Genomic DNA, 12,574 nt, shown 5'->3' on the forward strand with positions numbered 1-12,574 from the left:
CCACATTGGTTCATATGTTTGAATGCTTAGTCCTCGGTTAGTGAAACTGTTTGGGGAGGATCAGGAGGTGTGGCCTTATTGGAGGAGGTGTGGTCTTGTTGGAGGAAGTGTGTTACTGGGGTGGGCATTGAGATTTCAAAAACCCAGATCAGACTCTCTCTCTCTCTCTCTCTCTCGCTCTCGCTCTCTCTCTCCCTGATGACTACCTGTGAATAAAAATGTAGCTGAGAGCCATGGCTATGCCTTCCTGCCTGGAGTCATGATCTTGACCATAATGATCTTGGACTAATCCTCTGAAACTTTAAGCAAGACTCCGACTAAATGCTTCCTTCTCTAAGTTTTGTTTATCATGGTATATCTTTACAGCAATAAAATAGTAACTAAGGTAAGCCTCTTGTTTGCCTATTACTACTTCTTTTTCAGTCTGTAATACTCCCTACATATGGAATACCTTTGCATTTGATTAAAAAGCCTTACCACCTACATTTGAGATACCCTCTACTTTTGATTATCTAGCCTTAATCAATTACATATGAGATACCATCTCTGTTTGATTATCTAACATTGTGTATGGTTTGGATACACACACACACACACACACACACACACACACACATACACATGCATGCACACACGAGTTGTGAAGAAATATCTTCAATGAAACCTCATGTACTAAGAGTTAGTCAACGAATAGTGATAAGGATTTGGAAGCTTGAAGAGATGGGACCCATCTGGAGAAAGCAGGTCCCCAAGGGTTTTATCTTGACATGTTCCCCCTCTGCTTTTGGGCCACCATGGAGTTAACAGTCCCCTACTCCACATACTCCTATTGTTATAATGTTATCCCTCACCATGGACCCAGAATAAGCAGCTCCAACACCTACCTGTGAAACCGTGAGCCCAAATAAACCCCTCCCGTGTTTGACATTGTTTGCATCCAGTGTTTTGTTACCATGACAGTTTTATGCTTTCTCATAGGAGGGCAGCATCTCCAGGGGGTGAAAGTCTTCACTAAAGGTTTCATAAGGCCCAGGCTCTGGGACCAAGTGACCATTGCTTCTGCCACATTTTATCAGCCTCAAAGCAAGAGGTTGGAAGGCAGAAACACTGTGCAATATTGTGTTCCTGGTTTCTGACTCGCCACAGCTCTGGAATGAGTAATTCCATGAGGATTGTCGCTGGTGGTTTAGATTGGCGGTGTCACCAAGGCCCGCATGTTAATGGCTTGGTCCTCTAAGCAATGGTGTCAAGAGAAGGAGGAGCTCTTAGGTAGTGGTGCCTAGTGAGGGACTGGTGATTAAGAAGGGGACTTGTGAGGAAAGCAGTGAGAACCCATATTCTCTTCCATTTTCATTCCAGGCTATAAACTGAACAGGCTCTCCCACCATTCATTCCCACCATAATTTGCTGCCGCAGACCCGAAGGCAAAGGGGCTGCTTGATTGTGGACTGAACCCTGTAACCTCTTTTAAAGTTTAGTATCTGAGGCTTTTGTTACAACCACAGAATGCTGACTGGCACATACTGTTAGAATCTGAACCCCCAAATTAATGTTAAGGAAATGGAGGGGGAGTTAGGGAGGTAATGAGGTCAAATGAGGTCATGATAGCAGGGTGCTCATCACAGCATTCACAGTTTGATAAGAGGCTAACATGCATGCCCCATAGCATCATCTGAGAGCCTCTGCCATGTCATGGTGTGGTAGAAAGCCCTCACTAGATCCAGGCCCTGTGATCTTAGATATTCCAATCTTCAAAATCACGAATGAAATTAATTTATATTTTTTATAATTTACATGGTCCACAGGTATTTTATTGTAACAATAACAATGAAAACATGGATTAAGACAAAAGCCTTATGTTTAAAGTTCCGGGAAGAACCAGGGATTTTCTAGGGTATCTATAGCCTCCTTTTCACTTTCTCTTATTTGTCCTTTCTAATGAAAGTTTTTATTTTATTATTTCATGTTTATGTGTGTGTTGTCTGCATATAGGCTTCTCATTATATGCATGTAGTGCCCATGGAGGCCAAAGGAGGGCGTCGTATTTCCTGGAACTGGAGTTACAGACAATTGTGAGGGCCTTGCAAGAATCAGACCTGAGTCCTCTGGAAGAGCAGCCAGTGCTCTAACCACTGGCCTATCTCTCCATCCCCTTTGTATATTTTAAAATTATTACCTGCTATTTCTCAACTCCTCTCAAAACATTAGTCTTGTGCTCCTGGGACACAATTGGTAAGCAAGATGTGTGTTTTCTGCCCTCAAGGAGTCTGTGACTTATGAGGGGCACAACGTTCACAGTATCCCTATTTCGGCATCAGCAGATTAGGTGTGGAAAAAGAGAAAGATAGCCATGACAGCCTTTGTGTTATTTGTTCCAGAAAGTATTGCCCTTATTAGGGAAACCCTATCAAATACATAATAACTCCTATTCACACTGAAGAGAGCAAGAGGTGGCCTGGGGACTCTAGAGGAACAGCACAAATATCCCAGCTTTCCCCCCTTTTCTCCCTAGATTAGTAAGGCAGGGATGGTTCTAGGAGAATTAAGCTACGGTTCGGAAAATTCCTGCAAGGAAAAGAACAGGGAAGAGACAGATGGCAGTGCCAGGCCATATGGTGACTGAGGAGAGGGAGAAGTGGCTGACCTTGACAAAGTATAAGCGGTGTGTGTGTGAATAAGGCAAAAGAATGACAAAGTTCCTGGGCACTGAAGGCTGGCATGACCGTCAGCCCGAGAGGGAGCAGCTGTAGCTATGGAGTGGAATCCAGAACTGGAGAGCTGAAGCAGACTCTGGACAAGTAAAGTAGGTAAACAAGAAAGAATTCTCCATATTAATCTTCCTGAGATCTAGGAATTATTTTCTAATCAACATCATTGATACTTCATTAACTTATTGATTACTACTTATAAAAAATATAAATCACAATGGATGGTGTAGTTTTATTTCAACAAAAGCTAAGAGCAGTTCTCTAAACTCCCATTCCAGTTGGAAGAAACTACCAAATGATAATAAGATTAATTCCAAACCTTTGTTTGTAAAATCACTATCTGTTGTACAGAATATGTTTTCTCAGGGAAATGACATAACAGTTCCTGATTCAGTTCTTGGATCAAGTATTAATTACGTTTGTCTAACTATAGCAAAAATAATGCAGGAAAAACGTAAGAGCCGAATGAATTGTTGTAGCTCACAGATGCAGGAAATTCAATTGGGATTTACTTGACTCCACATGCTTGGACAGAATATTAGAATATTGTGCTGTTGGGAAAGTTTCAGGGTCATGGGGGCTGTCACCCAGATTTCTGAACAAGGCTGATAATGTCCTGCAAGCAGTCAGTGGCAACATGATTTGCAAATCTGTGAAACTGATGCTTTAGAGACTCCAGGATGTGGGTGGAAGCTACTTTGGGCCTATGGCAGTGCAGAATAGAGCAAGGCAGGAATTCCAAGCAGAGATAGAGGAGAAAAGAAGGCAGAGTCAGGGAGATGGCACGTAGCTGCTGAAGGAGACAGATACCCTGGAACTTTACCCAGTAAGCCACAGCCAAGTAGTGATACACAAAGGAATAAAAATGGGTTAATTTAAGATGTAAGAGCTAGTTAATGAGAAGCCTGAGCTAATAGGCTGAGCAGTATTTTAATTAATACAATTTCTGCGTGATTATTTTGGGTCTGGGTGGCCAGGAAATAAACATGCAGCCTCTGCTTACAAAATGGCACACCGACTTGGAACCACTACATCTATATAAAACCTGAGAGAGCTTAGAAAGAATTTCTAGACACAAAAGAACAGAGTTTAGCACACCTTCTTGGTAGCTGCTTTTTTTTCCCCCCAGATGGGCTCTGTTTGCTGGTAGTAAGCAGGGATACCATGGCTCCTTTAAGAGAGGTCTTCCTGACTCCGCACTGGTAGTTAGGCTGTGGGGCCTTCTTTAGGGGAGGACTTTCTGGTCTGTGTTGTTTGCACAAACAACTCTGGCTCTTTCAGGAGGTCGAACACTTAAATGGGGTCTTTGAGCAGCGTGTTACAGATTGCTTAATGGTGACATGGACCTACTGTGACCCTGGAGCTGGGTTAGCCATTTGGACAAGAAACTGCTCTTGCCTGGACTGCTTGATGGTATGCTGTATGAACTGTATGTGGAGGACCCACAGAGAAATGACTGCTGAGCTAGCCTAGAGGTGAGATGGTCCTTCCGGGTTCTTGCTTCATGAAAAGAGTCTGTCAGATGTTCTGCAGGATAGAGAAGAAAGTGACTGACAAATTGCCAATAGAGGTGAAACAGTCTTTCAAATTTCCTGCTTCATGGAAAAGTCTGTCAGATACTATTGGGGCTGTAGGCGGAATATGGACGCCTAGAAGAATGTTGCAGAAGAACTTTGGGTGACTATTGGGCAGCAAGATGTCTCTGTCAATTCTAGAGTTTTCGAAGTTGCTTACAATGCCCTTCCTGTTTACTTAGGTAATAGTATATCCTTCGAGGGTCTTCGATGGAGTTGAAGAACAGATAGTTATAGTTGTATTTTTACTTAGTTATGATTTTACTTAGTTATGATAAAAGATGAATTAGATATAAAACCTCAGATTCACAAATATAGGATATATTATAGAGCATTTTCCTTAATTTGCCAAATGTAAATAGACTAAATATTGTAGCTATAATTCTTGCTTGATAACTATTTTGTTGTACGTAATCTTGCTATGTTAAATTTAAAACCTTGCTTTTTATTTAGACAGAAAAGGGGAAGTGATGTGGGATACCCCTCTGTATGCTGTGAAAACGTTTTATTGCCATTGGTTAATAAAGAAGCTGCTTTGGGCCTATGGCAGTGCAGATAAAGCAAGGTGGTAATTCTAAGCAGAGATAGAGGAGAAAAGAAGGCAGAGTCAGGGAGACACCATGTAACTGCCCAAGAAGCTAGAAGTTACAAACCACAAGCCCTGTGGTAAAACATAAAGTAATAAAAATGGGTTATTTTAAACTATCCAAGCTAGCTAGCAATAAGCCTAGGTGATTGACCAATCAGTATTGTAATTAATATAGTTTCTGTGTGATTATTTTGGGTCTGGGCGGCCCGGAACGAACAAGAAATCTCCAACTACGCCCTTGTGCCCTGCTTGTTTTATCTAAATTTTATTTTATATGGACTCATAGCTAAAGAGTTGCAAGAGACTTTGGATTTGGACTTTTAAAATGACTTTGAAACTTGGGGCGGGGTGGAGTGGGTGTGAGCATGAAATGGCACCTGAGAAGATGGTCCTGTGTGGGGTGGTCCTGGAAGGAAGTAGGTGACTAGAGGCATAGTGTGGAAGGTTCTGCCTGAGCGCCAGGCCCCTTTCCTTCCCCTTTGCTTCCTATCCTCCATGAACTTAAAAAACAAAACAAACAAACAAAAAAAAAAAACAGGGCAAGTGAAGAAACAGGGTACATGAGAAAGGCCGTGGGCCACAAGAAAGACTCTGCTCCACACGCTCCTGCTTGTTGTCTCCCCTCAATAAAGAGGGTCAGACCTGTGTGAGCTAAAGGAGCCACCCACCATGCAGTCCGGTCCAAGTCAGGCATGGGGAGCCGAAATAGCCCTCTGAGCTTAGCTGACCCTGAAGACTCCCGGTAGAGGCTGCCAACTAAAACCCACACTGAGGCCCACGTGACTGGAAGGGGACGGGAAGGGAGGGAAGTGGGGGAGATGTGGACACTGAACAGCCAGAAACACTGCCAAGTGCATCAGGAGCCCCGCTCTTGCCTCTTTTGACCCAGAGACCAAGGCTAAGAAGCTACACAGTTTGTTCAAGGCCACAAGCTAATTCGTGAGCTCACAAGCACCCGACTCCGAAATCTATACCTGATGCGTTATAATGGACTTTAAAATAATCCTTCACTGAGTGAGTAGTTTAATACACCTCACATAAAACAGCTGCTTACTTTCATTGAGCCAACAGATCTTCGACATGCTTTTAAAAAATAAAAACAATGTACATTATAACTGTGGAACAATTTGAAATTTTAGTAATAATTAAAAAACTAGGGTTGGGAGTTTATTGCTTATGACTGAATTGAGTCATAAACAAAGTAGCCTAAAGGCCGACTTATCCAAGGGCCCAGCCCCTTTCCAGTTGTCATCCTCTTTGCTCGCAGTTTTGCAGTTCCGGCTGTTGAACACACGGTGGCGCGACGCGCACACGTCTTAGGCTCCCACAGCAAAAATGGTCCCTGGTGCATTGAATCACATTAGGTTCTGGGACATTTCAAACTTGTTACTGTGAATTCTTATAAAAATAATCGGTCTCAGTTTTGAACATCTGCCCGACGACTGGACATCTGGAAAACTCTGGAGCACTGGAAGTGGGTAGTTAGACAGCTCTGTCTCATATGCACTTTAAGGAACACGGGCAGTCTCCTCTATGATACCGGATGCTTGAGAAGACACAGAGCTACTTTGCTAGGCCAAACAGGTTTTCTGACTTAGCTCCGTGAAGTCCTCCTTTTTTACTATTTTTTTTTTAAATTGGGCAACTTGCTACCAACCTGGTACTGTATGGCAAATATTATCATTTCAAAACAGACCCCATAAATCCACCGGTGAATGGGACTTTAGCCTAATCATAACCCTTTGATCCCCCTACATGGGACAATATAGTCACATGATTACATTTATGGGCTTGTCAGCTACACAAAGGTGAAATAAATGATTACTCCTACCACGTGTGAATATCTCAAGAGTAACGTTTATCTTCCAAATTAAAACTGCTTCAAGAATGCGTCTTTGAATCTGTTGGGAACAGAGCCATGAACTGGATTTGTACAGCCCATTCCTGAGACATCCACTCTGCAGATGTGTGCAGCTGCTCGGGCCGGAGCCGTGCTGGCGCTGGGACACAGCTACAAACACCACGGGCCCAAATACTCACCTGCTTCTCTATAAGTGGGGGTGGCATTCTTGCTCAAGAAGGGTTTGATTGGAGGTGCATACAAACAGGAAACACAGTAAGTTTATGCATACCGAACGTTAGAGGGAAGACAAAACAGGTTTGGAGACGTGACAAAGCGGGTGAAGGTGTGACCGCCTTCCTCACCGGGAAGGTGACAGCTTAGTAAAGACCTGAAGGCAGCAGTGGCCTGAGTCCTTGAGATCTCTGGACCATGAGCAGAAACAGCAGTCTGTGTGAGAGACTGGACTGGGAGCGGGAGGCTGAGCCCTCTTGAGAGGCCCTGATGCCAGAAGGAGAGGGAAGGACTCTGCTAGGAAAGCAGCTCGGGTCTCCCTTTGTCAAGAGGGATTCAACTCGGGGCGCTCTGAAGTTTGCCAGTCTCCTGGGAAGCACTGCCATGACTCTTCCCCATGTCTGCAATCTGAAATTAACCAGGGACAATAAAGGAGTATAGTGGTATATTGTGTTTTCATAAATAAATCTTCCCTGAAGACCCAGAGGCAAAGCTAAAGCCACTAGAGGTCAGGAAATGGTGACACACACCTTTAATCCCCGGATTTAGGATTTCGGAGACAGAGGCAGATTAATATCTGTGAATTCAAGGCCACCCTGGGCTACTGAAGATCAATGCAGAAACAAATCCAGGTGGTGGTGCCTTACATTTGATCACAGTATGAGGGAGTCACTCCTTTAATCCCAGCACTAGGGAGTCACTCCTTTAATCCCAGCACTAGAGGGAATATGAAATGAGAGAACAGAGAGGTTCAGTCTAGTTAGTTTGGTAGCGGTAAGACTTCTCTAGTAGCTTGACTGCCTTGCTTTTCTGGCTTTTGGGTTGAATCCCAATTTGTGTCTCTGGGTTTTTATTATTCGTGCTACAAAGGAGTCTGAATATAAAAAGTTTACTTGGATGTGATGTTTTCAGAGCCTGTAAAAATGTGACAGGCTACCATAGCAACAACCAGGCCCTTATTCTGGGAGATCCTGGGGAGCAGAAAAGACAGAATACACTTTAGGATGCGTGCAGTGAGAGAGACAAGAAGGGTTAAGGAAGCCCTACCGCTGTGCGCTGGCAGGCACATGGTGAGACAGCCACCAGCGGAAGAAGACCTTAGTAGAGCTATGGATCACTAGTGCCCAAAAGCTTGGGCCTGTCCCTCTGGGCGGCGCTCTCAGGCTGCAGCTTACAGCAGAGGAGGCTGTGCCTTCAGAACTGCATTCCCAGGTAAGGAAAAGATTTAACAGGGCTGATAAAGGAAGGAACTTTCCAGATCTGGAGAGCAGAGGGGAAGAAAAGGCAAAGCAAAGTGCCCTCCTTCTCCAGCCCCAAGGATGTGCGGATGAAAGGTGGCTGTACCCTGGAAAGCAAGAGAACAAACAAGCGCTCAAAATGGATGTTTTTCCTTCTACATTTGTTTTTGCAAAGGGTTTTTCTTCCCTGAAAAACAAACCACTAAAATAGCAAGTTGTGTTTTCGTTTATAAATCCTTCTCGGGAGGAAATCTAATAATAACAAGGCTTCCCATTGGACTCCAGCTTATTTCACAATGTAAATACTTTCTGGTCCCCTGGGGGAAGAAACCTGCCTCTGGGCCAGGTACTTTGCATTCGTTGGTGTTCTGTTTGCATCCACGTGTTTCTTCTTACCTTGAACAACCTCTCAGAGCGAAGAGAAATGCTGGCTGTGTCAGACGTACACTGGCTAGACCACACTCTGCCATTAGTGACAAGATTACCAGAAGATGGCACCAAAGTGACTCACCGTGCCTTGTTCTAGGTTCCATGGGAAAGACAGAAATGCTCACAATGGCTCTTCTTCAGTTAAATGTGCAGATTTCATGAGAGCGGCCTATATACTGAAAGGAGACTTTTAGTCAGTCATTCCCGATCCTCACCTGAGCGTCTCACAACATACACAATTGGCTTTCTCCATTTCCTCTTTGACAAACTAGGAGGACTAAAAATGAGGACATTGTGGGTTAAGAACAGAAGTTGGGGCGTGGAGTGTCCCCAGAGGCCCATGGGATGCCGAAGTAGTGCTGTGGGGATGAATTAGAAGCTATTAGGAGGTGAGGCCAGGTCGCTGAAAATTAATCATTAATAACGTGCTCTTGAAGTGAATCTTGGGGTCCTGGCCACTCTCTTTTGGTTTCTCAGCTACCATAAAGTAATCCGCTTCCTTTGCCAGGTGCCCCTACCATGAAAAGCTGCCTTACCAAACCAACAAGGACTGAGACTTCCGAGACCATGAGCAGAAGTAAATTTTACCTCTTTATAATTTTAGCATCTTTGGTACTTTGTCACAGCCATGGGAAGCTGTTTCAGCTTTGCCTCTGAAACTCCTTCCATTGGGAAGTAGAACTTGTGGGTGTTGTTGAATTTGGGGTGTATGGGGGTTCATGACTGACTTCAGAGCCCGAAGGAAATGTTGGTAGTACAGAGGAACCTAGCACTGGGGTGCAGGCACGTCTTGCTTCCCATCTGGAAACAGAAAACACACGCTACTAGAACTTTGGCTGGTCCTGAGACAATAGATACTGGAGAAGGATGAAGCTAGCCAGTCAGAGAGAGCTGGCAACCATTCACTTTAAAACCCAGCCCTCGGCCATACCACCTGAGATCCCGTAAGATCAGCTGACAGCTATCTTTCGACATGCTTCACCTGAATGCCTGCGCCACTCTGTCACGTGATCAACAACCAGCTGTCGTCTTAAGCCTCTGAGCATTGGGCTAGTTTGCCAAGCCCTAGGTAAACAGGCTAAGTGCCTGTCTTGTGAAGTTTCTATCAATTTTACAAATAATGCCTCCAGGCACCAGAGTCAAGGCCCCATCCCCATCACCCCGACTGTTCTCATTTCCCCTAAGAGGTCTCGTTAGACAAGTGGGCTTTGAGTCCCTTTTACACTGACAGGGACACTGAAACCTCTTGCAGTTGGCTTGGGCATTCACGGGCTTTGGGATCCCAGACCCTCTCGTAACCTAAGAAAGTCAGGTGCAGGAGAGCCATTAAGATCAGCCACTGCTGGTACAGCCCTGGAACACATGTGGCTTAAGCTAACACCGTGCTGCCCCGGCGTTCCAGGGACTTCGTATCACACACAAGCCAGAGCCTGCACTGTTTCTGTTTGTCTCCTGTTAATCCCTCTGCCTCCCTGAACTCACCAGGCAACTGAACAAGCTGAGTTGAAAGCAGGCACGCTAGCCTGAGGGATCACAACACACTCCCTACTGATGCTAGAGTGTGTGTGGAACAGGGGTGCAGAGCAACTCACCAACCCAGAGGAGAGGCTCGCAAGACGCCCAGTCCTCATGATCCCTAAGAAACCTGATCTTTTGAGCACAGATTTTCACGGAATGTTTCTAATGGCAATACCCTGAGCCCTTTGAGACGACGGTAACACTAGAACATAAAGTCGTCTTGGTGTGTGAGCTTTGAGAATTCAGACATGCTAGGATACCGCCTGCTGATTCTCCAGCCTCCCCTGAGTGGATCCAATGCCCATCCTGGCCCACCAGAGCCTCTTCTGGACATGCTGGACCACTGCTTCTCCTGACCCTTCATCCTGACTCTGGCCTCTATAACTTCATCATCCTCTGCATCACACTTCTTAAGGGACACATGTCCCCATGCACTCATGCCCCTCAGCCATTCTCTGGTGGAGCCCTGAGTGTTGCATCCTGCTGTGGCAGGTGGCCCAGGGGTAACACTGGGGAGCAGTGGGCTTTTGGAGATAGGATGAGGCAGCCCAAAGCCCAGGGGGGAAGGCAAGAGCAATTATTTGCTGAGGAACTTCTTTTAATCATACTTTGCCTCTGGCCTAAGGAGGGAGCTTGGAGACCAGCAGGTTACTGGAGCACATAGTTTTTGAGGGAGACCTTCCTAATTGGTCCCCTGGAACTGCATAAAAAGGGAGAGATTAACAGATTAACTAAAAGCAGAACTTGAAACAGCAGAACCAGGAATGGGAACGCCACCCAGGAAGACTTTATGTAACAAAGGACCATACCCAGCCAGGCACCTGCACTTGGCTCTGTGTCTAAGGAGCATAGCTTGGCTTGAGGACTCCATGTAGCTACCAGCTCCCTCTCAGAAGCGAGGTTCCCACCTGTCCTTCCGCTCTTCATTGTACCAGCCCTGATCCATGTTCTGCACCTCACCGCTTCCAGCTGACTACATGGTTCATCCAACATCTCCTCCTGTCCAGCATCCCCTCCTGGCCTGGCTTGCTTTACCTGACCTGGACGTATGGACCAAGCTCATTTCTGTTCTCCCTGGAGCTTTGTTAACGTGAGAGGATTCTTCATTGCTTTTCACTGCCCCCAGGTGACTTCCACCTGGCCACCAAGTTTATTTCTCAGGACAAGGACAAGAGAGTAAGCAGTTTCCATCCAACCAGAAGGTGTGTTGTCACCACACAGGGTCACCAGGAGTACTTGGGTTTGTGGGCTTGCTAGGAAAGGATTTCTACTTTGATGAATTCCTGTAATCTCCCCTCTCCCCATGACCAGTAGGTGAATGGGAAGCGCCCCAACCTCGTCGTGCCAAGTGAAGAGCCCGCGGCATCCTGAGCAGGCTTTTCTCATCCAAACTTGGTTTCTTTAGGCTGTGGCCTTTGCTGCTATAGAATCTTAACCATTGATTTTGATACTGGAGTCCAAAATTGGACCTTGGACTTATATTAAGGATTCACTGAGCAAATGACCGAATGCAGCTTTGATATTCAAGATGGACTTTCCAATCACCACTTGGCTTCCTCTTTATTAAAGTACGAGTTTCTAAGAAAGTTTCAACAGCCTTCATGTTTTCTATGTCCAGATTCCTGCGGGAGACCTTGCTCGGTGAAGGCCACTCACTTTGGACCGACTCCTCTTCAAGTCATCCCGGCCTTCTGTGTCCACATTCCTGCAGGAGGCCTTGCCTTGTGAAGGCCACTCAGCTTGGACCGGCTCCATCAGGGCAGCTGAGTCGGCGCCTTTGGCTCTCAGAGGTCAGTTGTAGGTGCAGAGCAGTAAGCGTGAGGTTCTAAGACGATCAGCTGGCTCTGGGATGCTGAAGTACCTGAAGCCCGGCTCCCGGGCTTGTTAGGGGCTCCACATTGAGGACATCTGCTGCTGAGACTGTGACCTTTTCCCAGAAGAGATTCTTCTCTCTGGTTCTTACACAAATGCTGACACTAAGTAAGAGAAGGGACTTTACAGTGTGCTTTGCACCCGACAGTAGTTTTGGGTCCAGGATTAAACTAACATTCATATTAGGAAAAGAAAGTATATATTTTTCACGGAATTGAACGTTATGACTTGACTTGCAAGACAGTTTTTGATGTAAAAGTTCTTTAGTGTCTTTGCCAGAACTCTGATGAAATCCGTTCACGCTCCGGTTCTATTTCATAATATCCTATAACTTTAATTTCATGTAGAGCAGTTTTTAATGAATCAGGGCTTTGGGGTTGCTAGGGAACCAGAGGGCCTAGTGTTCATTCCTTTTGAACATCATCTTTATGTGTGGCTGTTGTGAGTAGAGGCTGGTTTTATGGGAAGAAAGGGGACAAAAAGAATTACTGTAAGCCTATTTTGAGTTGATTCCTACATTGCAAGTATTTCTAGGAAAGAGTGGGGCGTTTCTTAAAACTTTGGTTAAAAAA

Source organism: Myodes glareolus, chromosome 13 (assembly GCF_982192425.1).
Source record: "Myodes glareolus chromosome 13, mMyoGla1.1, whole genome shotgun sequence".
Lineage (NCBI taxonomy): Eukaryota > Metazoa > Chordata > Mammalia > Rodentia > Cricetidae > Myodes > Myodes glareolus.